A 27,194-nucleotide genomic window follows, 5' to 3' on the forward strand; every position below is an offset into this window, starting at 1 on the left:
TATGATATTAAGCAAGCTTCAAATCTAAAATGTAATATAAAAATTATAACTGAAATTGAAAAAAAAAAACCAAATAAATAATTTTAAAAAATAACTTCCCTGCAAACCAAACCTCAGTAGTTTAGGGGAAAATACAACCACCAACAAAGCTTATTTTGAGGATGTATGTGTTTCCTTATTTACCAAAATCTCTCCCCTCCAAAAATAGAAGTTTTGTTTCTCCAGAAAAAATAAACTCTTCTTTGATAAATGTGAGGAAAAGAGCGCGATGTATGCAATGCACAAAGTTTTGTCTCTTTTGTAATGGCGGCTCGCATTTTATTTGACTTTTCCTACATTTTATATTTTCCAGTTAAACCTTGATAGCCACAGCCACAGCAACATCAAAAAAATTTTTCGCTGCTCCATTTGAAGAATAAAAATAAAAACAATTTAATTTAAAAAATATATAATCTTCTCAGTGTTGAGTGTTATTTGTGAAAACTATTTTCTCTAAACAATATATACCACACAAATTCTTCGACCCGCGACAAAAATTTATTTCCACCATCTAAATGCACAGCCTCAGCCTTGTGCATTTAGAAAAAAAAGTAATACAAAAATGATACAAAAACAACCACCAATTGATTTGGAAAATAAAGGTATGCTGATTATAAAATTTATAAATTATAAAGTTGTTGATTTTTCTGTCTTTTAGTGGCGATCAATTCCAGACATCATTGACTGAGTTTACAGCAGCTTCAGCCTTGAGCATTTAGAAAAAAAAATCAAAACAAGATACAAAAACTACCACCAAAGTGCAGACTGCAGAGTATTTTTTTCTTTTTCATTTTTCTCAACTGGCCAAGGATCTTTTTTTTATGTATTTTGTTTTCAAAAAAAAAAAACTATTTTGTGTTTTTCCAATAAAATATTAAATAATTTGTAGTTGTTTAAAAGAATTGTTTGTTTGTTTTGAAGATTTTTTTATTTTCAGATGAAATTAAAATATGGATTTTGGCAGTACGAATATAAACCCATGAAAGTGCTCCAAATCAGTACTTTAAAAGTACAAGTTTCAGTGCTTTTTCTGTAGGTAAAAAAGTACTGGAAAATGTACATCAGAATCACTTCCAGAAGTGCTTCGCTGATGCACTTTTGAAGTACAATTGTCTGTACTATTAATGGAGGGGAAATTTATTTCATCTTGCATGCAAGAAAGAGATAGCTGCTTCACGTATTCTTATATACAGAAAGTATATAACTGAGTTTTTTCCCGAGCTCCTATCTTTTTTCAGTGGAAAAGAAGTACTTCTTTTACGTACATATTTCACCGATTTTTTCTGTAGTTCTGTGTTTGCTGGGTTATCATTTGTTTGTATGTTGATTCAAGGATTTTGTTATTAAATATACAAGATTTCTTTATAAATCATGTGAAGCTTTTATAGAGGGCTCTAGTTTCTTTAAGTTCTTCGATGAGTGCATGCCTCCATTTTATTTTCATTTGATGGCTGTCATCAACAAGCGTGTTTATGTACACTCTCACTGAAAAACGAAGGCAGCGACCCCTATCCATGCATATGGCGTAACAATGTTTTAGGTATAGGAACAAGCACTCCATATATAATATCCTCTAAGGTATTCAACCAGTGTCGGTTTAAACACTAACGGCGGCGCCCCTGATCAAGATTGCAAGTGGTGCCTCTCAAAAAAAATTCATTTTAAAACAATTTTTTAAAATCACGAAAAAAGCAATAGCAGATTATGTCTTACCTCTCATATACTAGTTCATGCATTTATGTAACAATGTGCAGTTTATTAAAGTACATAAGCTTAACTTAAAAAAAATTGAATATTCATGTTATTTAGGCTCAACTGACAAGTTTACCTTTATCTCTGATTTTTTTGTTTAGACACATTTAAACCAGAAACACAATCACGCTTGCCAGACGCATCATCGCGTTAAGAACCCAACCCATAGAATCCGTTGCGTCCGTTCCGTCGAAGTTTTTAACTGACAGCTCGATAAAATACACACGTTCTTATGGGAAGCGACCCATAAGCGACGGATCAGACGGAGACGGATAGATTCGACGGAAGAAGTAGCCCAACTTTCTACTTTTTCATCCGTCGTATCCTTTGACATTGGTTGTCAACAATAGACAAGTTCGATTTTCTGTTTTTGAGTGAACACCGGAGAATTTCAGAACTAAGAACTGTGTTATTTTCTTGTCCGATTTTATGAGTTGTGAAATTTCGTTGTTTATTTGTGAAGAAATTGTAATAAAAGTAACATTTAGTGATATATCCAATAATATATATCAATAAAATATTTAAATTCTGTTGTAGAGTTCAATTTTACAATGCCAAAGTCATACCTACAACTTATATAATGTTATTAAAAATTGTTTTTAACTGTAGAGCAAGTGCCCACATGAAATCTAGTCGCACATTTTATTTTATTAAAAAAAGAACAACGATAATAGTTAACAATTTTTTGCATCAGAACTTTATTAGTGCACATTCAGCGATAAAATATCAAACACACCTTGAAGTGAGCTGTCAAAAAGCAGTCCGTCATACGACGTCGCTTTTGGGTCGCTTCCCATGAGAACGTGTGTATTTTATAGAGCTGTCAGTTGAAAACTTCGACGGAACGGACGCAACGGATTCTATGGGTAGGGCCCTGTAGAAAGTTGGGCTACTTCTTCCGTCAATTCCGTCCGTCTCCGTCCTATCCGTCGCTTATGGGTCGCTTCCCATAAGAACGTGTGTATTTTATCGAGCTGTCGCAACAGATTCTATGGGTTGGGCCCTTTAGTTCCTGATACGGAATGAATTACGTTTGGCATTTGGACATCGAGTATCGAAAATTAGTGAGATTTCGAACAAAAAAAATACGATTTATTGGGGACGTTCAAACAGTTAACATAAAGCTATCGGATAGCTATTCTATTCAGCTTGAAAACAAAATAAATTTAAAAGAAATAAAGTTAAATCGATCGTGCAAGTACTATGCAGCAATAAAAAAAGGAATTTGCTCAAAAGAAACAATTTCCTTTTTTTAATATTTACATATTTTTTTGTTGCTGCTTTGGTAAGTTATCTGGAAAGCTTTTCGTTCAAAGTGATAATCCAGATACGCGTATCCTAGATAGCCTATCCGATAAGTGTTTGAACGTATCCATTTATTTTTCTTACGATAATTTTCATCTTAAATCTTTTCATTTTATTTCATTTACTGTTGTTGCTGTTGATGGTGTTGTAGTTGTAGGTCCTCCATTGTTCTGCTAAAAATAGCTGGCAGGCTGGGTGTTTGGTAGAACAGTGTACCAGGGTGACCAGGGTGGTTTTTGAGATTTTTGTTTTTTTTTTTTTTAGCGAGGCAGATTGTTGCTGTGGTCGCAAATTATTGTTTATAATTATTGTTAATTGTTTAATATTACATTTAACTGAACAATTATACGACACGACGACGAGACACTTGCAAAAAATATTAAAAAACAAAAATAATATGACGCTTTGTAGTTGTACAAAGTAGGGATGTTGCGAATATTCGCATCCGCACCCGCTAATGAGGAACTTCCGCATGAATTGGGACATCTGCAATAATGAATGCGGGTGCGGATGCAAGGCAGTTGCGACAAGAAAGAAGTTGGTCGGAGCCAGCAAATGGCGCGTACCAATGAGAGTCACACCGAATGGTCTGTGACTGATTTTTTTAGGCAAAACACAGAAATAATCCAATCTTAATTTTATAGCCCCTTTTTACTAGAGCCCAAATGAGATAATTCCGCAGATTATCTCGTTTCGAATTTAATAGGAAATTTTTATAATTTGGAATTCGAACTGACCTAATTTGCGAAATTATAAAATTTGGGATGAAAAGAGACTATTAATAGAGATCTTTCTTTCCGGACAAAAAAAAAGAGCGAGTGCCAGTGAAGAGTTTAACGACAATTTCTACCCAGCCCACAAAGCAGTGTTCCAACTTCTGTGTAACCGACTTGATGCACAGAAATTGGTGGTATTACTTTTTATTAAGTTTAATTAATGCACCTATTTTTAATTTCTGTCATTTAATACAAATAACAAAAATGTTATTAATAATTGTATAATTATTTTAATTCATTCTTAATAATTTTTGTATATAAGATCTAAAACATCCGCATCCGTATCTGTGGATGTTAACTTTAAAAAATCCGCACCCGCATCTGCATCCACATCCGCAGCATCCCTAGTCAAAGCATTCTTTGCACAATAAAACTTATTTCGTTTATTTTAATTACCACTTATATTTCCGTTCAAATAAGAAAACACTTTATTTCAACTCAATTTACTTTTATTATTCGCTCAAACAAACACACGTTTAAATCACTTATTTACAACTAACAATTTCCAACACTTTATTTCACTTTGTACTGCACTCTTTCACTTTCAAAATTAAACTGTCCCCGGTCGGTGTCTACGCTGCACTTTTATACCGGAATTTCTTAATTTGGTGAATCTTAATTCAAGAGTTACACACAGTACACATAATAAGGTAATATATTCCGAACGTTGTCAAAATTTGTTTGTCAAAAATGGGCACCAATCTGTCACGTCGGCCTTTAATTTTTATATTTCAATCGCAGTAAACAGGAAATTTGTTTTTGTTTTAATTTATAAAATGTCATTTAAAAATATTATAAATTGAAAAATAACAAATTTTCTTCGTGTTTCATCGCGGAAAATGGTAAATAATTGTTTAAAAATTAGTGGTGTGCGTGGTTTATCGGTTTTTGTGCGTTTTTCGTCGGTATTTTAAACAATTAAGAATTCGGTAGCTGACATTGGTCGCCAAAGTGTCATGTTTTGACAATCTGGCGACCAATGTCAGTTCGGAATATATTACCTTTTTATGTGTACTGTGAGAGTTACATGCAATTTTGGATTTTTTTCACGTGCGTCTTGGAACATTTTTGAATTTCCGCAGATGATTACTTGAAAAGTATGATACACCAAATTCTGAAATGTAAAAAAATGCTTGTAATTTTTTTCTGAATAAATGTTCCAAATTTCAGAATTTGGTGAATCATACTTTTCATGTAATCATCTGCGGAAGTTCAAAAATGTTCCAAGACGCACGTGAAAAAAAAACAAAATCGCATGTAACTCTTGAATTAAGATTCACTAAATTAAGAATTATGTACCAAAATGATTGTGATCTTTTTCTGAATAAATGTTCCAAATTTCAGAATTTGGTGAATCATACTTTTCAAGTAATCATCTGCGGAAGTTCAAAAATGTTCCAAGACGCACGTGAAAAAAAAACAAAATCGCATGTAACTCTTGAATTAAGATTCACTAAATTAAGAATTATATACCAAAATGCTTGTGATCTTTTTCTGAATAAATGTTCCAAATTTCAGAATTTGGTTAATCATACTTTGCAAATTATTTTTCAAATTATCATCATCGAAAATTGAAAAATGTTCCCAGACGCATGCGAAAAAAAAACAAAATCATTATTAAGCCTTTTAATTACAATGACCTAAAAAGTGAAAAAACGGAAAATTTACAATTTCTAGCGCTATTTGTTTCTGGAAAACAAAATACAAAAATTGTTTTTAAACCAAAAAACAAGCTTTTGGCATCATTATTTTTAATATTGTGGTCAACTGTCAATAAATTAGTTAGAAAATTTTCACTTTTTGAATTTTTGCAAAAAGTGGCCGTTGTAGTTATACCTTTATGGGGAACTTCCACTGAATGTCAGTTGTGGGATGGTGACGATGTAAACAAACGTTTTTTGTATTATAAAATAGCATTTTTGTTGTAATTCGCATTGGAAATTTTCAAATCAAAGTCTACCTTGTAAATGAAAAACGTCGTGAGGTTTGTGTCCATGGTTAACAAATGCTTTTTTTACGTTACGTTACGTTTGTTAATTTTTCTATTTTAGTTATTATAAACTGATTCACCAAATTATAAAACTGATCAAATACGATTCACTAAATTGACACTTAATTATGAAGATATTTTTTTTTGAAATTCATGACCAAGTGCTGCTTACTTTACGCCTTACGTAAATTGTTAATAACTTTTAAACTATGATTCACCAAATTGTAAAATTGATTCACTAAATTTCACCTAATTCTCACCAAATTATTTGCATACAAATTTTTGAAATTCCCCACTAAGTGCTGCTAAGTTGATGGCGGTCTAATTTTCTAATGTAATAGAGGTCAAAAGTTATATTAGGGTCTAAGGTTAAAAAAAAAGATTATATATGAAAAACCGATTTTTTTCCTTCGCTTATTTATTTCGCAGCTTCTTTACTTAAGTCTAGTACGCTGCTGATGCAAAACGAAAAATTTGCAAGCCTCCAAAGTCGACAACGAAAATGCTAACGAAAAAATATCACCGAGTATTCTATTAAAGTCAAAATACAAAAATTCAAAACTAATTTAAAATCAAGAAAAATCAACAGAAAAAAATTTTTAAAGCAAGAAATAAATGAATTTAGGTATAACTACAACTAGGGTTGCCAACTTTTTTAAGAAGGAATAGAGTATATTTGATTTCAGAGAAGAAAAAAAGAGTACATTTGAAAAAAGAAGAGTACCATTTATTTTAAGTCTTGAAAATGTATTTTTTTTTTTGCTTCTTACAGTACATAACAATTTTTTGATGTTTTTAAAATATGTGTATGACTAAACGTTCAAATTCAAAATTCATGTATATTAAGAGCTCATTTTTGATCAATTTCAACGAAGCCCTATTCCTCTTCTCTCGCCATTTCATATTCAAGACCGAAAATACTCTCTCAGTGAATGCTGAAGTGGCAAGAACAGATAGAATATGGCTTACAATTTTTGCAGTTATCAATATAATTCATCGAAATAAAAATATATAAGAAGGTTAACTCAATTTTAAATACCTTGTTTTGTTACAAGAAAAAATCGAATGTTTTAAGGTCTTAACAGGTAAAATTAATAGAGAACAAAATTTGAATAAAAAAAATTAAAATTTTAGTAAAAAAATTAAATTTAAAGTTTGACTAAGAAACAAATAAACAAATAGGTCGTACTAAAACAACGACAAAAATTATAGTATTTTGTACTCTCTAAATTACAATTGTTCAAATTTAGAAATTATAAGGTCGAATATTTTAAGCCTCGTTTTTTTTTCATTCAATTCTATCTTTAGAAATATGAAAGTTATCCACCAATTTGAGAACGTTAAGATGCTTATGTTTATGTGGTGGTACACTCAGCTTTAAGTAAAAAAGAGTATTTTGACGTACTCTATCAGAGTTATAGATTATAGAGTACACAATACACATATGTGAAATAGAGTACAATACTCTTTTTTAGAGTACGCTCGGCAACCCTAACTACAACGGCCACTTTTTGCAAAAAGTCAAAAAGTGAACATTTTCAAACTCACTTTGTGACAGTTTTTCCGAACACAAAATTAAAAATAATAGGGGTATTCACGATCCGATGCAACTGGTCTAGTATCATTGCAAAAGTGCAAAAGTGTAAAATCTTACAACACTACCACAACAAAATATATGGATTGAAATTTTACAATGGTCTTGCACTTTTGCTATACCATAACCCTATTGCAAAATAAAAATACAATGGAGTAAAATTATTTTTGACAGATGGCAGCTCACCGTCGCGTCGCCCATAATAAACAGTTTGTCTTTTTTATTCTGTTTATAATAGTTGTCGCTACTCATGTCCCGTAATTAAGTTTCTAATGATGTAAAATAATTAGTGAAAATTAATTAACCCGAACAAAACAAATATAAAAAATGGAAAAAAGAAGAAGCAACGGTGGAGGAAAAAGAAACACCATTCACGCTTCAATATTTACTATAGATAAGAAGAGGGGCGTTCATGATCTATTGTAAAAAAATAAAATTTTACATTTTTACTAGGCCTGTTGCACCAGATCGTGAAAGCTTATTTTTTGGTTTAAAAAAACATTTTTTGTAGTTTTTTCCAAAAACAAATAGCATTAGAAAGAAATATAAAATTCTTACTTTTCTAAATTTTCCACTTTTTCACCTTTAAGGTTATGGCTTTAAAAGTGAAAAAACCATCAACACTGCTCTTGGAGTCAAGAAAAATGCACAGGACAGTAAAAAGTAAGTGACAAATGAGTCAAAACTCTCCAATTTTTCGCTAGAGCTGCGTACTGAAAATAATCTTCAAAACAAACAAACAATTCCTTTAAACCACCATGATATTTATTGGAAAAACAGAAAATAGTTTTTTTTTGTTGAAATCAAAATACATAACTAAAAAAAGATCCCTGGGCGCGCGTGTGTGGCCTGGCCAGTTGAGAAGAGTGAAAAAGAAAAAAATATTCTGCACTTCGGTGGTAGTTTTTGTTTTTTTTTTTTTTGTTTTCCTAAATGCACAAGGCTGAAGCTGTAAAGTGGTGTCAACCTTTTCCGAGTAAACAGTAAAATAATTAACAATTTTTGTGGCGTGCCGAAGAATTTGTGTGGTAGATTGTTTAGAGAAAATAGTTTTCACAAATAACACTTATTTATTTTTTTTTTAAATTAAATTGTTTTATTTTTCATTTTTGTTCTCCAAATGGAGCACAGAAATTTTTTTTTGCTTAACTAATATGTTGCTGTGGCTATCAACTACTTAGGTTTGGTTTGCAAGGAATCTACTCGATCCGCAACCGAATCAAATTTCAATCTGTGAACTCTATCCACGAAAACACACTAAACTGCTTACCGACATATGTCATTGTTGACACTTACATAGCCAAATGTCATTCTATCACTTCCGCTCCGGCGGCTTCGGTAATACGAAATCTTGTGAAAGTGACTCTCACTCCCGCAGCAGTGCATCTGCGTCTTCGGTAATAGGCATGATTACATTTGAAAATTCCATAGTTGAGCATTTTGACACACCAAAGTAAACACCCTTCAAGCAAGAAAAATGAGCTCAGAAAACACACTCTGACCTCAAAACGAGAAAAACGGGGTTGCACTCACACACTTGCAACTTTTTGTGTATGCCCTTCAAGCATGAAAACTGAGTTCGGAAAAGACACTTCGACTTCAAAACGAGCAAAACGGGGTTGCACTCACATACTTGCAACTTTTTGTGTATGCACACAAAGTCGAAGGAGAAATCGTGGTGACAAAACCAATACATATAAAATCGGCTCTGCGGTGATTATAATTTCCATACTAATTTCGTAGTCCAGGTCGGACTCAGGCGGAGCGGATTCGGACCGAGGTCGGACCCGTTTGCTTGAAGGGTGAACATAAAGTCGAAGGAAAAATAGTGGTAAAAAAACCAATACTTATGCAATCGGCTAAGCGGTGATTATAATTTCCATAATAATTTGATCCGCCGTGTGATCCGTTTCGTAGTCGAGATCGGACTCAGTCGGGCCGATTCGGACTGAGGTCGGACTCGTTTGCTTGAAGGGCACACATTTTCCATTGGATGTTCACTACCACTGTACACATAAGGTAATCTTCCGAACGTTGTCAAAATTTGTTTGTCAAAAATGGGCACCAATCTGTCAGGTCGGGCTTTAATTTTTTTATTTCAATCGTAGTAAACAGGAAATTTTTTTTTGTTTTAAGCAAAGTATACAGTTCTTCCAGTAGAAAAAAAAAAACAATGCATTTCTTATGGGAGAAATTTTTTTAGATTTTTTCCAAAATCATTTTTTTTTTTCGCAAAACAATGTGCAGCTCATTGTTTTTGCGGAAAACCCTTAAACAAACGAGTCCAACCTTGACAACGCAACGGGTCCGACGGCGCGGTGGCTCAAATTAGTATGGAAATTATAATCACCGCGGAGCCGATTTTATATGTATTGGTTTTTTCACCACGATTTCTCCTTCGACTTTGTGTTCATACACAAAAAGTTGCAAGTATGTGAGTGCAACCTCGTTTTTCTCGTTTTGAGGTCGGAGTGTCTTTTTTGAACTCAGTTTTCTTGCTTGAAGGGAACAACTTACAACTGTCATTTGTTCACCACAAATTTTTTTTTTTTCAAGAAAAAAAATTTTTTCTTCAGCACTCATTTTTTATACGAAAAGAACTGCATACCAGGCATTAAAATTATAAATTGAAAAACAACAAATTTTCTTCGTGTTTCTTCTCGGAAAATGGTCAATAAAAATTTCGACAACGTTCGGAAGATAACCTTATTATGTATACTGTGATTTACAGCCCTATTCTGGGTAACCTCAATGATGCCTCACAAGTCACAATAATCTCATAACTGCAGTTGAACTCAATTTTGTGACTTTTGGCAAAGTCAAAAGCAACAACAATTTCCAAGACAAATTTGTTTACAACAGCATAAGTAGCTATTTTTAGGTTTTGACAGTTCTCGATACAGAGTTTTTTCTAATAATCGTACCTTCTCTTTTTACCATGACAATCAAAAGCATGGTATAAAAAGAGAAGGTATGATCATTAGAAAAAACTCAGTATCGAGAACTGTCAAAACTTAAAAATGACTACTTAAGGTTTTGACAGATGCCCATTGAAATTGTTGGTGTAAACAAATTTGTCTTGGAAATTGTTGTTGCTTTTGACTTTGCCAAATATTAAACGTCAAAACCTTACTACCCCATTTTGTAAGATGGCGGCTCTAATGATCATACCTTGTCTTTTTATACCATGAGTCAAAAGAATCTCTCAAGGTGGGGTGAGTTTTGTTTTGTGAGGTTTTTCGTATTCTCCCTTCAAGCAAGAAAACCGAGCGCTGAAAAGACACTCCGACCTCAAAACGCGAAAAACGAGGTTCCACTCACACACTTGCAACTTTTTGTGTGTGCCTTTCAAGCTAGAAAACTGAGTTCAGAAAAGACACTCCGACATCAAAACGAGAAAAACGGGGTTGCACTCACATACTTGCAACTTTTTGTGTATGAACACAAAGTCGAAGGAGAAATCGTGGTGAAAAAACCAATACATATAAAATCGGCTCCGCGGTGATTATAATTTCCATACTAATTTGAGCCGCCGTCGCACAGTGGTGCCATTCTTCGTTTTTGGCGTCAAAATTCATTTGCACGGCCGTTTCTGGACGAAAAGTCATGAAATTTGGTACACTGAATGATTATAGTATGGAGAATACGAAAAAGCTGCCAACTTCTTTTTATTCAAAATGGCGGCTCCAAAATGGCGAAAAGAATGAGCGTTAAAATAGAATTTTCATTTTCAAAACAGTATATAAGCTAGAAATTGGGCTAAATTCATGTCAAAAAGGTGTTAGCTTTAAGATTTAGAACTCATAGATTCATATTCTTTACAAAAAAATCAAAAAAATTGAGAACAAAGTCCAAGAAATGCCAATTTAGTAAAACACACTTTAAGACCTCTAATAACGCTATTTCATGCATTTTTTTTTTAAATTTATCACAATTTTGAGATCTCTTCTATTTATGTTTTATAAGAAAATTGAAAATATTGGGGTTATATGGTTGCCAACTATGTTTTTAATTAAATATAAGAAAACATGATATAATGAAAAGTTTCAATGTTCAATAAAACTGAGAATTTATTTTTTCCGTAAACCAAAATATACTTTTCTAATAGATTTTAGCGTTTTAAATTCAAATCCGCAATCAAAAAAAATCTATGACCTCACGTTTCGAAGATAAAAATTAATTTTGATCTGCTTATATCTCGAAAATGTGACGTCATAGATTTTTTTGACTCCGGATTTGAATTTAAAACGCTAAAATCTATTAGAAAAAAATGTTTTGGTTTACGGAAAAAATAAATTCTCAGTTTTATTGAACATTGAAACTTTTCATTATATCATGTTTTCTTATATTTAATTTTATAATAATTTTTTCCGTAAACCAAAATATATTTTTCTAATAGATTTTAGCGTTTTAAATTCAAATCCGGAATCAAAAAAAATCTATGACCTCACGTTTCGAAGATAAAAATTAATTTTGATCTGCTTATATCTCGAAAATGTGACGTCATAGATTTTTTTGACTCCGGATTTGAATTTAAAACGCTAAAATCTATTAGAAAAAAATGTTTTGGTTTACGGAAAAAATAAATTCTCAGTTTTATTGAACATTGAAACTTTTCATTATATCATGTTTTCTTATATTTAATTAAAAACATAGTTGGCAACCATATAACCGCAATATTTTCAATTTTCTTATGAAACATAAATAGAAGAGATCTCAAAATTGTGAAAAATAAAAAAAAAATTCATGAAATAGCGTAATTAGGGGTCTTAAAGTGTGTTTTACTAAATTGGCATTTTTTGGACTTTGTTCTCAATTTTTTTGATTTTTTTGTAAAGAATATGAATCTATGAGTTCTAAATCTTAAATCTAACACCTTTTTGACATGAATTTAGCCCAATTTCTAGCTTATATACTGTTTTGAAAATAAAAATTCTATTTTAACGCTCATTCTTTCCGCTATTTTGGAGCCGCCATTTTGAATAAAAAAAAGTTGGCAACCTTTTCGTATTCCCCATACTATAATCATTCAGTGTACCAAATTTCATGACTTTTCGTCCATAAATGGCGAAATTTTTAGGATACCTGTTTGGATTTTTTTGCTTGTGTTGTTTACCATCAGCTGAGATTTTATATGGGATAACAGTAACACAAAGGTATCCAGATACCCTTGGATCGGTACGTGAACCCACCCATTGTTTAAATTTTGATCTCCTTCAGAGCAGGTCACAACTCACAAACTACTAGTTTTGAATTTTGCATTTCCATATAAATTATTTTCAGAACAAGTTTAAGTTTTTTTTATTTTTGATCTAACAACAAAAATGGAATTAAAAAAATTTTAAAATAAAATTGGTATGCCATTTTATAGAAATTACAAATCAACATCTAAAACCAAAATTTCAAATAAGTTCAATTTTGGTGACCGATTCAGTGGAGGCAATGTCGAAGTTATGCAAGATCCTATATCAAAGCACAAAGCTTACTAATGGGACGTAAACCATAAACAAAAAATATAAAAATATTTTTTGTTTATGACGTAAACCTTGGAAAGGGTGCATTTTTGTACAACAGAAATTCATATGGCAATAGAGAAGTGTCGTTTGATAGGCGACTTTTGTCGTTTATTTATTCAACACGTTAAATACTAATGCAGTAATCTCTTATATTATTATGTACATTAAATATACTTATAAATACTTAAATCTATTTTATAAATTTAATTGTAATGTATGAAGAACATATTCTTAAAATTTTGTGATTAACATTAATTGATTGAATTAAGAAATAGTTTTTATTGAAGATATTTATCAAAATATTGAGGACTATTGGCCCCATAGTTAGATCTACTAAAGATATTACAAAGAGGCAATTGCCTTCTTAAGCTGCAACGACTTACACTAAAACTCAATCTACACAAAACCGATGGAGCTGTAACAGTTCCGCTAACAATTCCCACCATAAAACAGAATTGCAAGTACTCTCGATGACTTAAAAGAGATGGAAGATTTATTAGTTGAAGTCTATGTGAATATGGTGGCAAATCAATCATACTAGACCAGGGAAGAAAATATAAAAAAAATCTCATAAATCTTCTTTGAAAACATTCTATTCTGTTGACATGAACCGCGTAATATGGGGCCCATACAATACAACCGTATTCCAGAATAGACCTAACATATGAAACATACAGAATTTTAAGCACATAAGGATCACGAATGTCACGAGCAAATCTTTTAATGAAACCAAGCATTTTATTAGTTTTTTTATAATATAATTGTAATGGCTAGTGAATGAAAGTTTTGAATCCAACACCACACCGAGGTCAGAGAAACTTGAAAGACTACATAATTGAGACGTGTTCAACAAATAAGTATATGACAGGACATTGTGTTTGCGTGTAAAACGCATTATTTTACACTTGTCAATATTGAAAGATAGACGATTTGTTTTGCACCATTCCCAGAATTTTTGAAGATCTTCTTGTAAAAGTTCACAGTCAGCTACTGAGTTAATTTTTCGAAATATTTTCACGTCATCGGCATAAATTAAAGACATAGAGTTACTTAAAACAGAAGGAAGATCATTAATAAATAAGACAAACAATAAAGGACCAAGGTGACTACTTTGAGGTACACTTGAATTAACTTTAAACCATTGGGAACATTCTTTTCTAAATACAACACTATATAATCTATTTTTGAGAAATCCATAAAATAAAGCGATCGTTAAGTAATATTTCATGATTAAGTTTGTGGAAAGCTTTACTGAAATCAGTAAAAACACAATCTACTTGCTTATACTTATGGATTAGATTTAAGTTCATTTTCTGTTTTAGATATAAAGCTTGTATAGGGAAAGTTAGAGTAGCTTATAAATTCATCCCTTAAATGAATGTAACTATTACGGTTTTCATCAGTTTGTGATAGATTGAATTTTATCCTTGTTTCTTTTGTTTTTAAGCTTTTTTATATGTAGATCGAACCATGGCGGGCTGCTATTAAATACACGTTTTTTGCGTAGAGGGACTGTTTCTAAAAAGCAAACAAATAATATTTCATAAAAATGTACAATCATTTCGTCAAAATTAACATTAAAGAAAAGAGAATCCCAGTTAATGTCATTGAGTAAATTAAACAGTAGGTTAGGTTAGGTAGCAGTGGTTGTCAGGCAAGTTACCCAACACACTTAGACCCTTATGGATCCATTGTGATACCACAAAAGACTAGCAAGTTGGAACTCACTAGCCGAACCACTCGGAGCTTCTTATGAATGAAGATAGACTTTTAACGTCCGTTTTCACTAGATCGCTACTGTATTCATAGAAGAATTCTCCTAGATGGAGTTTTCTTTTACTGGAGAGAGCGAGGCATGTGCACAGAAGATGTTGAACAGTTTCCTCTTCTTCTTCATCCATGCAACTTCTGCAGAAATCGTTAGAGAACACGCCCATTCTTTTTGCGTGTCTACCTATTAGACAGTGTCCTGTAAGAACACCTATGGTGGAGCTAATATGCATTCTGTTTAAATTCAACAAATCCTTTGAACGTTTCAAGTCTATACAAGGCCATATTTGTTTAGTAGCTAGGCAAGTATTACTCTGAGTCCATCTGAGGTTGGTTTTCTTTAAAGCGTCCTGCTTTAGAATAAGTTTACATGTAGCGATAGGTGTTCCTATATTGTTCCTTTCTGGTTGTAGAGGAGTGTCGAGGGCGTCAGAAGGAGTTGACCTTAGCGCACCGCTTATGCACATGCTAGCTGACCTTTGGACTTTGATAAGCTTGTTTCAGATTATCGCTTTGTCCAGTGCAGTCCACCAAACTACCATCTCGTATGTAAGTATTGGTCTTATGACCGATATGTAAAGCCAGTGTGCAATGTTAGGAGAAAAGTCCCATTTGCCACCAATGGCTTTTTTGCATGAAAAGAGTGCCACATTGGCTTTCTTCACCCTTCAATATTTTTTATCAAAAATGGGTCCTAGATATTTAGCTTGATCGATAAAACAGAATTGCAAGTACTCTCGATGACTTGAAAGAGATGGAAGATTTATTAGTTGAAGTCTATGTGAATATGGTGGCAAATCAATCATACTAGACCAGGGAAGAAAATATAAAAAAAATCTCATAAATCTTCTTTGAAAACATTCTATTCTGTTGACATGAACCGCGTAATATGGGGCCCATACAATACAACCGTATTCCAGAATAGACCTAACATATGAAACATACAGAATTTTAAGCACATAAGGATCACGAATGTCAGGAGCAAATCTTTTAATGAAACCAAGCATCTTATTAGTTTTTTTATAATATAATTGTAATGGCTAGTGAATGAAAGTTTTGAATCCAACACCACACCGAGGTCAGAGAAACTTGAAAGACTACATAATTGAGACGTGTTCAACAAATAAGTATATGACAGGACATTGTGTTTGCGTGTAAAACGCATTATTTTACACTTGTCAATATTTGCTTGAAGGGTAGTGCTTTGCCACCTATATATACAAATATGCACATTTTCGATTCGATTCCCTTCAAGCAAACAGGTCCGACCTCGGTCCGAATCCGCTCCGCTTCAGGCGGAGCTGAGTCCGACTTCGAGGCAGAAACTGGTCCGAAGGCGGATCAAATTAGTATGGAAATTAGAATCACCGCGGAGCCGATTTTATATGTATTGGTTTTTTCACCACGATTTCTCCTTCGACTTTGTGTTCATATACAAAAAGTTGCAAGTGTGTTAGTGCAACCCCGTCTTTCGCTGTCGGAGTGTCTTTTCTGAACTCCGTTTTCTTGCTTGAAGGGCTGATTGATGGAAACAAATTCTATTTGAATTTTAAAGGAGATGGGGCAAAATTATATGGGACTTGGGCCATGAGCGTACATTAATGAGACTAGTCTCAAAATGAAGCTGGAGGTTAGTATATTCAATCTATGAATTTTTTTTTCAAATCGTAAGTCAGGTTCTTGAGATACAAGGCTCCAAAGTTCGTTCTGATAACCCTTATTTGTCCCTTTTATATGCAAATATCATGAGAACTACAAGAGGTATATTGATGTTTTTGATGTCAAATGAAAGGTTGTTAAGTACTAGTAAAGGTACTAACCTTTTAAACAATATAAAATACATATAACACAAAACAAAGAAACGGCGAAAAAATAAATAAAAGTAGAATATTAATTTGAAAAAATCGATTCATGTCGACATTAATGGCATTTATTTTCAAATTAAATATGCTTGTACGCATGTGTAGTTATAAAATTGTTTTAATTTTTTAGAATGCGGTTAAAACCGGTTTAGAAGCTTGTTTATTTGTGTTATGTTATGTGGGGAAAACCAATTGTTTAATACACTTTTCAAAAAAAAACTTGGGAGATCACTTATAGAAAAGGAACGGATAAGATGTTGTTATTTTAAAGAACAATTTTATTAGAGCATTGGTTTATTGTATTTAATTCCATTTTCATTAATTTCAAAGAACTTATCAGTTTATTATAGTTTCAAAAAGCTCCAAGAACTATATTTTAAACTAAAACAGAGATAAAAGTGGATTTATCGGAAATCTTCTTTAGTACGTATTTTGTAATCTAGTTTATGTAAACAAAGTGTAGCCCAGAGTTCATCACAAGAAATTACAGTTTTTGTGTCTCTCTAACATAATTTGGACAAAAAAGGACCAGTTGTACAAACGTGGTTCAGCCTCGGATCAGTAATTTAACCCACCGATTTTGGCGGATTAGCTACGGGTCAGTTTCGGTTCATGCATGGATGTGGCTATTTTTACGTATTTTTACATATGTGGTTCAAGGTACAAGGTTGAACCAGTGCTATACCGCAACAAAAATCGATTTTTTAAAATAATATTTTAATTTTTTTATTTGTTCGCCGTTTTTTTGTTTTGTGTAATATGTATTTTATATTGTTAAAAAGGCACTAAAACCACCTTTCATTTGACATCAAAAACATCCATATACCTCTTGTAGTTCTCATGATATTTGCATATAAAAGTGTCAAATAAGGGTTTCAAGAACGAACTTTGGAGCCTTGTATCTCAAGAACCTGACTTACGATTTGAAAAAAAATTCATAGATTGAATATACTAACCTCCAGCTTCATTTTGAGACTAGTCTCATTAATGTACGCTCATGGCCCAAAAACGCCCCATCTCCTTTGGTAGAATTGATGAAAAAAGCATATAAAATTAAATTAATTGTGCAGTATGTGAATATAAATCAGGAAATTGAGGAATTTCAAAGAAAAAAAGCTATTTAAACCACTCAAAACACATTTTTTTTTTTATTGCACCTAGCCTTGTAGTGCAAATTCGCATTCCAAAAGCTAGTTGAAACTCGACTACGTAGCACCTAGGTTTGTGAATGCGCCCACTTACAACTTTTTGTGTATGTATGTACGTGGTGAAAAATGAGAAAAGGAAAAAAAAGACAAAGCGTCATTTTGTTATTTTTTGTTGAAGTGTTTGGTCGCGTCTTGTTTCGTGTCGTTGTTTGTATAATGTTAGTTTATTAATTATAAAGAATTATATTAAATTATAAACAAAATGGAAAACAAAAAAGGTATGTTGTATATATCGCTCAAAGTGTTTGGGTTAAAGTGATGTTTCTGCTTGTGTTGTAGATGTAATCTCTAATGATGACCCTTCAAGCAAACGAGTCCGACCTCGGCCCGAGTCCGCTCCACCTCCGGCGGAGCTGAGACCGACCTCGGCTCAGAAACGGGTCCGAAGGCAGCTCAAATTAATATGGAAATTATAATCACCGCGGAGCCGATTTAATATGTATTGGTTTTTTCACCACGATTTCTCCTTCGACTTTGTGTTCATACACCAAAAGTTGCAAGTGTGTGAGTGCAACCCCGTTTTTCTCGGTCGGAGTGTCTTTTCTGAACTCCGTTTTCTTGCTTGAAGGGGTATAATAAAACCACAAATAGCCCGAAAGTATGCTACGTACTTTCAAAAGTATGCAATATGAAGTATTTGCTAGAATATTTCATACAAATCACTGAAGTATGCAATAGCAAAATACCACAAACCAGATAATAGGTGTGTTTTTTATTACAACCGGTCTTAACTAGACAAAAATAACGCAGTCTGGGCTAAGCAATTTACATGTTGAATACAACAACACCTTAGCCCCTTGGGCTTAGTTGTTTAGCCCGGAGATTTCTCTGGGCTTAACTTTTTGAAGAGTTTTAAATCTGTGCTACCAAACTAATTTTTTCATAAATTGTTTAGAATTTGTTTAAAAACGTGAAAACTGACGTTTGGAAGGACAAAATGTATTAAAATAGTTTTGCTAGCATACATTTTTGTATCTCTTTGTAAAACATACATGAAAAATACAAGAAAAGGATGAAAGCGAAAAATATGACAACTCTAAATTTTTGTGGTGTCTGCTGTTTTCGGAACATTCAATATACAGTGCTGCCAAGATTTCAGGTTAAGCCCCGAGGCGTTTTTTTTTGTCCAGTTAAGACCGGTGGTAATAAAAAACACACCTAATGAAACAGATAGTTATTCTTATTAGTTTTATTTCCACTCAATACAAAAAAAAGCACTGGATGGAGGTTGTCAAAACACAGAATGAAAAATGTGGATTTGTAAAAGTTAATTATTAAAAGACCACTTGAATTTTAGTTGACACTTAGTCAAATTTAAGAGTACTTTTAATTAGAATAAGTAAAAGAATCAATAAATTAATTTATTACGACGAGAATAAACAAAATAAAGAACTTTAGATGGAGCGCAAAAATACACGTCTCTTATCAACAAAATATTATCGTATACTGACTGAATAAAAAAACTAAACATTTTTAATTTTCAAATACACATTCATCGTTGTGTTTAAAAACTTGTGACTGATGGGGATTGGACATGGGATGTACTTACATATCAAAAGCCCATGACTTTCCATAAATTTTCCTCTTATCACTAGACATATGCTCTAAGTTTTTTTGGTTAAGAAAAACTTTTATATCTTTTATGCAATTAATAAAAAAAATAAACAAACGAAAAGCAATTTTGTTTTAAGTAATTTTACTTATATATCCCGAAGAATCGATATTTGTATGGGTTAATATAGATTAGGATTAACCCCGATGGATGCCAGAACAGAGTTAAGTTAGTATTTAGAGAATATTCCGCCGGTGGATAGCATAAGACTTTTTGAATCAAAATCCAACTTTTTTTGATTTCTACTTTTATTCAACTATCATTGATACAAAAAACCAAAATACAATTACATTTTGGTTACGATTTTTATTATATAAAAGTAAAATCACTCTTTTTTTAAATTTTATTTTGCATTATTACTGCATAAACCGAATTATTTCAAAGTAACAGTTAATTTGAAAAAAAAAGAAAACTATAGTTAGTAAATTTGGCTGAACGATTTTCTTAGATCCTATCGTGTTTTTATTTCATTCAGCCCTATCGGGATTTTCACGTGAACAAGATTTCACCCGGAAAAAGTTAAATAAATTAGTATTTTTCAAAACTTAAAGATTGCATTAAAAAAAAAAAACAAGCTTGAGCTTTCAAACGCGTCTCCCAGACTTTTCTAGAATTGTAGAATAGAAAAAATTAAAACATTTAATTCATCTTTACATTGTTCCGTTTCGAGTAGATTCTCTTTTTCCAAAGGTTCGTCAAGATTCTATTGTGATTCATCATCACCCGGTGATGGATCTTCTGATTGTTCAGTAGTTGGAGCAGTTTCGTCTGCAGCAACTGCAACCTCTGAATCATTTGACTCATCACGCACGGGTCTTTTGAACGCGACACTACTCGAAGTGTCTTGCACTCCATATGTTTTGATGCAGAAATGTTCCTTGGGGTCTAAATAGTAAGAAAAAAAATTTTCTTTCGAGCTATTCGTTTTTTATGAGCTTAATAAGTTATGAAAAAACGTACTTTTACGTACTTTTTCACACGTTTTTGTTAATAACTCTGTTAATAATAATGGTAGAAACTCAAATAATGGCTCTATTTTTAGAAGTTCTTAACTGAGTGTCGTGGGGTGCACATCTCTTTTTAAAGCTCTCCACTAAATATGAAGTGCGTCACTTGTTCAGAGAAAATTGCAAAAAATTGCAATCGAAAAGTCATTTGTGTCGACTGCAAAGGTGCATTTCATTATGCTTGTGTAAACATTCTAGAGCAAGATGTTGAAGCTAATGGAAAAGATTATCGTTGTGACAAATGTAATATACTCCGACGACGATCTCTTTATGTGCAAACACCACTGCATTTTGAAATCCAACAACAATCTAATGAAGAAACAGTGAACATAAATGATGATGGCAACAAAAGCACTGGTAGCGGTATAGCAGCATCGATTTCTGATGATAAACCAGAAGAATACACACTTCAAATGGTCTATCGTAAAATTGCAAGCATAGAAGAAATCAACAAAGAATTTTTGCAGCATATCAAAGAACTACGTGATGAGAACGCTGAACTCAAATCGAAGGTACACAAGCTCGAAAGCCGACTAAATTGGCAACAACAAAATCTTAAACGCAACTGCATAGAAATTGTTGGTGTACCTGATGTAGATGATAGCAACTCCAAACGTATGTCGAAACAAATATTTCGGAAAGCATTGTCTGTGGAAGTAACCGATGACGACATAAGCAAGTGTTATATTAAACATACACGTAAATTAACACATGGATCATCTACGAAACCCATCATTTGCCTAACCTTTGTGGACATCGAGCGCAAACAGCAGATAATGAACGCAAAAAAGAAGGAGAAGAAGAATATAAATACCAGAGATACCCAAAAGAGATGAGAAACTTCTGACGTCATACGGGTTTGCGTACAAGCTGCTTTAGACATTTTTGGACAAGTATGCGTGAAAAAATATACATTTTTGGCTAAGTATGCGTGAAAAATCATACATTTTTGCTTAGGTGTGCGTAAAAACACCGTGGCTACACTATGTGTGTTTTTCACATTTATTCACGAACACAAAAGAGATTACAACAACACGAAATAAACAAATGGGTTTTGGGGGGTAAAACGTACGAAAGTTTCCCATCTCCTTTGGGTATCTCTGATAAATACCAGAGATACCCAAAGGAGATGGGAAACTTTCGTACGTTTTACCCCCCAAAACCCATTTGTTTATTTCGTGTTGTTGTAATCTCTTTTGTATTCGTGAATAAATGTGAAAAACACACATAGTGTAGCCACGGTGTTTTTCCGCACACCTAAGCATAAATGTCAATTTTTCACGCATACTTCGCCAAAAATGTATATTTTTTCACGCATACTTATCCAAAAATGTCTAAAGCAGCTTGTAGGCAAACCGCGTATGACGTCAGAAGTTTCTCATCTCTTTTGGGTATCTCTGATAAATACTAGCATCTTTAGTAACAACAACAACAGAAGCGGTGGCGGCGACAGCAGCAGCAGCAGCAGTAGCAGTGATGTATCGAATATATATATAAACGATTCTCTTACAAAGTACACACAAGCTTTATTAATGCAAGCAAGAGAGGTTAAGAAAAGTAAAGGGTACAAATATGTATGGCTTAAGAACAATAGAATTCTAATGCGAAAGGGGGAAGGTGGAAGCATCATAACAATAAGGTCTTTTGATGATTTATCAAAAATATAGTGCTGTGCACAATTTTTTGTTTTTTTTTTCAAATTTTTCAAATTTTTAATTTTAAATGAATTTAAATGAAGACCTTGTTGATGATTTTTTCACCTTTAATTTTTCAAATGCTAATTGTGGTAATGTATTTTTTGATAAAACATATTGTAAAAATAAGATATTTTTCGTTCATCAAAATGTTAGAAGCTTGAGAGAAAATTTTGCATCTCTTGTATCACATTTGGATAGTTTAGCTTGCATTCCTGGTTTTATTTTTGTCTCGGAAATCTGGATCTATGATTTTGAATTAAATGATTATAACATTCCAGGATTTAATTTTTTCGCGAACACAAATGATAATTATGCTGCCGGTGGTATCGGTTGCTTTGCAAACGAAAAATATGAATGTGTGTCAAGTAATCTAGTTGTTTCGAGTGCAGATATCTTAAAAATTTCATTTAAATCTGATCATGAAAATTATGATATTTTATGTGTGTATAGATTGCACAAATATAACATTTCGGTTTTTATGGAAGAATTTTCAAATATTTTAGATAATGAACATGGTAAAAATCTTATAATATTGGGGGATTTTAACATCGATATTTTAGATGATAGTTTAACGATTTCTAGTTATATGAGTTTATTGGCATCTAACGGTCTAGCATGTTTGAATTTTGGGATAACGTCCTTATAGAAATCAATGCTTCCACATCTTTTGATGTTTTTATGGAAACTCTTAATAAACATATAACTAACTGTACTTACTCGATAAGAAAAAAGAAAAACATAAAAAAACTGAAACCCTGGATTAATCACAGCTTATTGAATAAGATTAAGTTCAAAAACAAATTAAGAATTAAAAGCTATAGACATCCAAATAATATAACTCTAAAAAATAAAGTAAAACGCTTGAGTGCCGAATTAAAAAGGGAAATTCCTAAATGTCGTGACAATTTTTATGAAAATCAGTTCACTTCTGCTGATGGTGATTTAAAACGCGAATGGTGTATTATAAACGGTATTCTTAATAAAGGTGCTACCAATAAAAAGCCTACTGAACTGGTAATTGACAATTCAGTTATATCTGATAAGCAGGAGATTGCGAACTGTTTTAATCATTATTTTGTAACTATTGCAAACACTTTAAGACCTCAAAACCAATCGCCAAACTGTAATCATCGTTCTACAAATGATTCATTCCTGAGGGACAGTTTTTACTTTGAGCCTATTACACCACTGGAATTAATGCAATCTATTAAATCTCTAAAAAATTCTTACTCATGTGGATCCGATGGAATCTCGAACTGCCACCTAAAAAATATTGCTTGGTTCATAGTTGAAATTTTGACCCACATTTTTAATCTCAGCATCACCTCTGGCATATTTCCTGCAGCTCTTCAATGTGCAGATGTTATTCCATTGTTGAAAAAGGGGGCTTCAAATAATGTATGTAACTACAGACCCATCTCGTTACTCTCATCTCTTAGCAAAGTTTTTGAAAAAGTCGTAAAATCGAGAATTCTTAAGTTTTTAGAAAAAAATGTTTTCTTTAGTAATATTCAGTATGGCTTTAGAACGGGTAAATCGACGGAAGATGCGCTTTTAAATTTTTGTTCTGTAATATACTCAAATTTAGATATGAAAAAGAACACTGCAGCTTTATTCGTTGATATTACGAAAGCTTTTGATATGGTGGACCATGAAATATTATTAACAAAACTAGAATATGCTGGCTTTCGTGGTTTTATGAACGAATGGTTTCGTTCATATCTAAAAAATAGGCCTCAAAAAGTCAAAATAGATAACATCAGAAGTGAATTTCAATTCAATAATCTGGGTGTTCCCCAAGGCTCAGTGTTGGGACCTACTCTGTTCTTAATCTACATAAATTCTCTATTTTCTTTAAAATTTAAAGGTGCCTTGACTGCTTTTGCTGATGATGTTGGGTGCGTTTATGGTTCAATTAGTCGTTTGGATCTTATCAGTGACATAAATTACGATCTAGAACTATTGAGACTGTGGTTTGCCGATCATAAACTTATCATTAGTTCTAAAACGAGAATGTCAGAGATTCAATTTATACACTTGCCCATGTGTTCCCTCGAATAACTTTTGTCATAATCTTGACTGTAGTGTAAAATGTTTTGAGATCGAAGTAGTAAACCAGTTTAGATACCTTGGTTTAATAATTGATTCAAAGATGTCTTTCCTCTACCACACAGATTCGCTTAAAAAGTATTTTAGATCAACTGTTAGAAACTTTTACTATTTACAAAAAATTTGTTCTAAGAAATTATTGAGCATAATCTATAATGGTATTTTCCAGTCCAAGTTACAGTATGGTGTTACTTGTTGGGGTGGTACTCATTTTAACAAAATCGAGCCATTATTAATACTTCAGAAACGTATCTTAAGGATTATGTGTAACAAAAATCGTTTGCATCCTAGTTTTCCCCTATTCAAATATCTGAACATTCTTCCTGTACGTCATTTATACTGTTTCAAAGTACTTAAAGTTTTTTTCTGTAGGTCTGGTAATCGTAACTTTAGATTTTTTGACAGTCACAATCTGCGAGTAAATTCAATGAACATGATTTCAATTCCCAGATACCGTACCACAGCGCTGCGTAACTTCTACAGTGTAGCTTCTTGTCGCATTTTCAACAAATTACCCCTGACTCTAAGAACTTCAAATTTTTCAAAAAAGAATGAAAAAGATTTAAAGGCATGGCTCTTTGATTTTCAACCCAATAACCTTGAATGCTTGCTAAATGCTTAAACCTAAATAATTAAAAAATGTATCTAAATTCATAAAAGAAAAAAAAAAATGTTTGCTTTAGATTTGTGTTTGTAATTAAATGAATCCTTTTTGTGATGATATAGGTACCTCAACTTCAATATTCTAATATTTATGTACTGTACCTACCTCAGCTTGAAGTATTATTTTCTTTTTTTCCATTAAGGGTCACCCCACCCAAATAATATATGTATGTTTAAATTACTTGAAGTGACATTAACTCTGTTTATTTTATAAATATAAATGTCACTAAATTTTTATTTTGAATTAATTTATGAAATCTAATAGGTATGTTATTTAATAATGAATTGTTATACTTAAATCTTATTCGAAATAAAAATTAAATAAATAATAAAAAAAAAAAAACAAAAAAGAAATATGCCTCTTTTCAACGGCTTTTTAATCAAATAAGTGGCATTTTTAGATCTTCAGATATTCGGAACTAAGTCCGTTTATTTTTTCTGCCCTATTTGATTTCACTTATCAAAAAGTTTTTTTTTATAGAAGTCAGGTTATACTTTTCTAATGGTTTTTCGTATGCTGAACTCAAATCCGAAGTCAAAAAAATTCCATCATTTCAAGTTTTTGAGATATTACCGTTAGAAAATCAAAAATACCCTTTTTTAACAGTTTTTGAGGTTATGTAATCTTGCGTGATAATTTTTTATAATTACATTTGTAGCGGTTTCTTAAAGAACTAAGTTTCTTCTTTTAAAATCCGTTTAAATCATTTCGATATCGCTTCTCTTCTCCGAGAAATCCTAAAATCAATTCAACATGTTTGGTGAATATTCTCTATGAAAAAAAATCTTATGTTCGTTTGGGTTTCATGGCAAATCGCAAAAAATTTTTCCATTCCTTTAAGTTTTTTGGTTAGTCAAAAATTTTCTTACCCATAAACTTACCAAAAAACTTAAAGGAATGCAAAAATTTTTTGTTTATGGTTTACGTATTTTCCCTTCAACCCTTCAAGCAAGAAAACTGAGTTCAACAAAGACACTCCGACCTCAGAACGCGAAAAAAGGGGTTGCACTCACACAAATGCAACTTTTTGCGTATGAACGCAAAAGTCGAAGGAGAAGCGTGGTGAAAATTGCGAAAAGGAGAACTGACGAAAGAAAGACAAAGGCAAGAAAATGACAAAGCGCCATTTTGTTATTTATTTGTTATTTGTTGAAGTTCCTCGCGTGTCGTGCTCGTGACTCGTCAAAAATAATAATAATAATATTATTAATATTAATTGGAATAAAAAACAGGTATGCATTGCTGAAAGGTAGCTTAGCAAATTTCTAATCAATAATTAATCTTTTTTATGTTTTTCGTAGGAAGTCATCTTCTCCTGCAGCCTGATGCAATCGACTTCGCGGTGATTATAATTTCCACACTAATTTGAGCCGCCTTCGGACCAGTTTCTGATCCGAAGTCGGCCTCAGCTCCGCCTGAAGCGGAGCGGATTCGGACCGAGGTCGGACCTGTTTGCTTGAAGGGAGCTGACTGAGAAATGTCAGTTAGCTTTGAAGTCGAAAATTTTTAGACTACGTCGGAGGGGAAATTTCAACTAATTTTTTAGATCTTTTGAGCCAATCAGAACGAGTCGACTACGTAGCACCTAGGTTGGTAAATGCGCCCAGTGTGTGAGTGCAATTCCGTTTTTCGCGTCGGAGTGTCTTTGCTGAGCTCCGTTTTCTTGCTTCCCTTCAAGCAAACAAGTCCGACCTCGGTCCGAATCCGCTCCGCCTCAGGCGGAGCTGAGGCCGACTTCGGATCAGAAACTGGTCCGAAGGCGGCTCAAATTAGTATGGAAATTATAATCACCGCGAAGTCGATTGCATATCTATAGGTGTGGTGAAAATCTCCATTCCGAGAAAACGGAGCCGAAGTCGGACCCGAGGCGGAGTAGCGAAAACCTACCAGAAAGAGGAACAAAAAAGGGATGACGTTTCGCATTTGCGACCAAAAAAAGAACAAGATTTATTTTTTTTTTCACTGAAATTGTTTTATTTATTTAACTTTCACAAACACAAATGTTTACAATTATTTTCTGGAGAAACAGCATACAGGCCAGCGGCAGGAATAATTGATTTTCCAAAATTTTATTTGTTGAATGTTGTTCGTGGTTGGTGGTGGCGTCAGGCTGCAGGAGAAGATGACTTCCTACGAAAAACACAAAAAAGATTAATTATTGATTAGAAATTTGCTAAGCTACCTTTCAGCAATGCTGTTGCTGGTTGGTGGAGGGGAGAGGAGCGTGGAAGAGGAAGAGTCGGTAAGGCAGCAAGACTACCATACCGTGACAGGAACATCTGGAAAAGGAAAG

The sequence above is a fragment of the Episyrphus balteatus genome, chromosome 2 (genome assembly GCF_945859705.1).
Source record: "Episyrphus balteatus chromosome 2, idEpiBalt1.1, whole genome shotgun sequence".
Classification (NCBI taxonomy): domain Eukaryota; kingdom Metazoa; phylum Arthropoda; class Insecta; order Diptera; family Syrphidae; genus Episyrphus; species Episyrphus balteatus.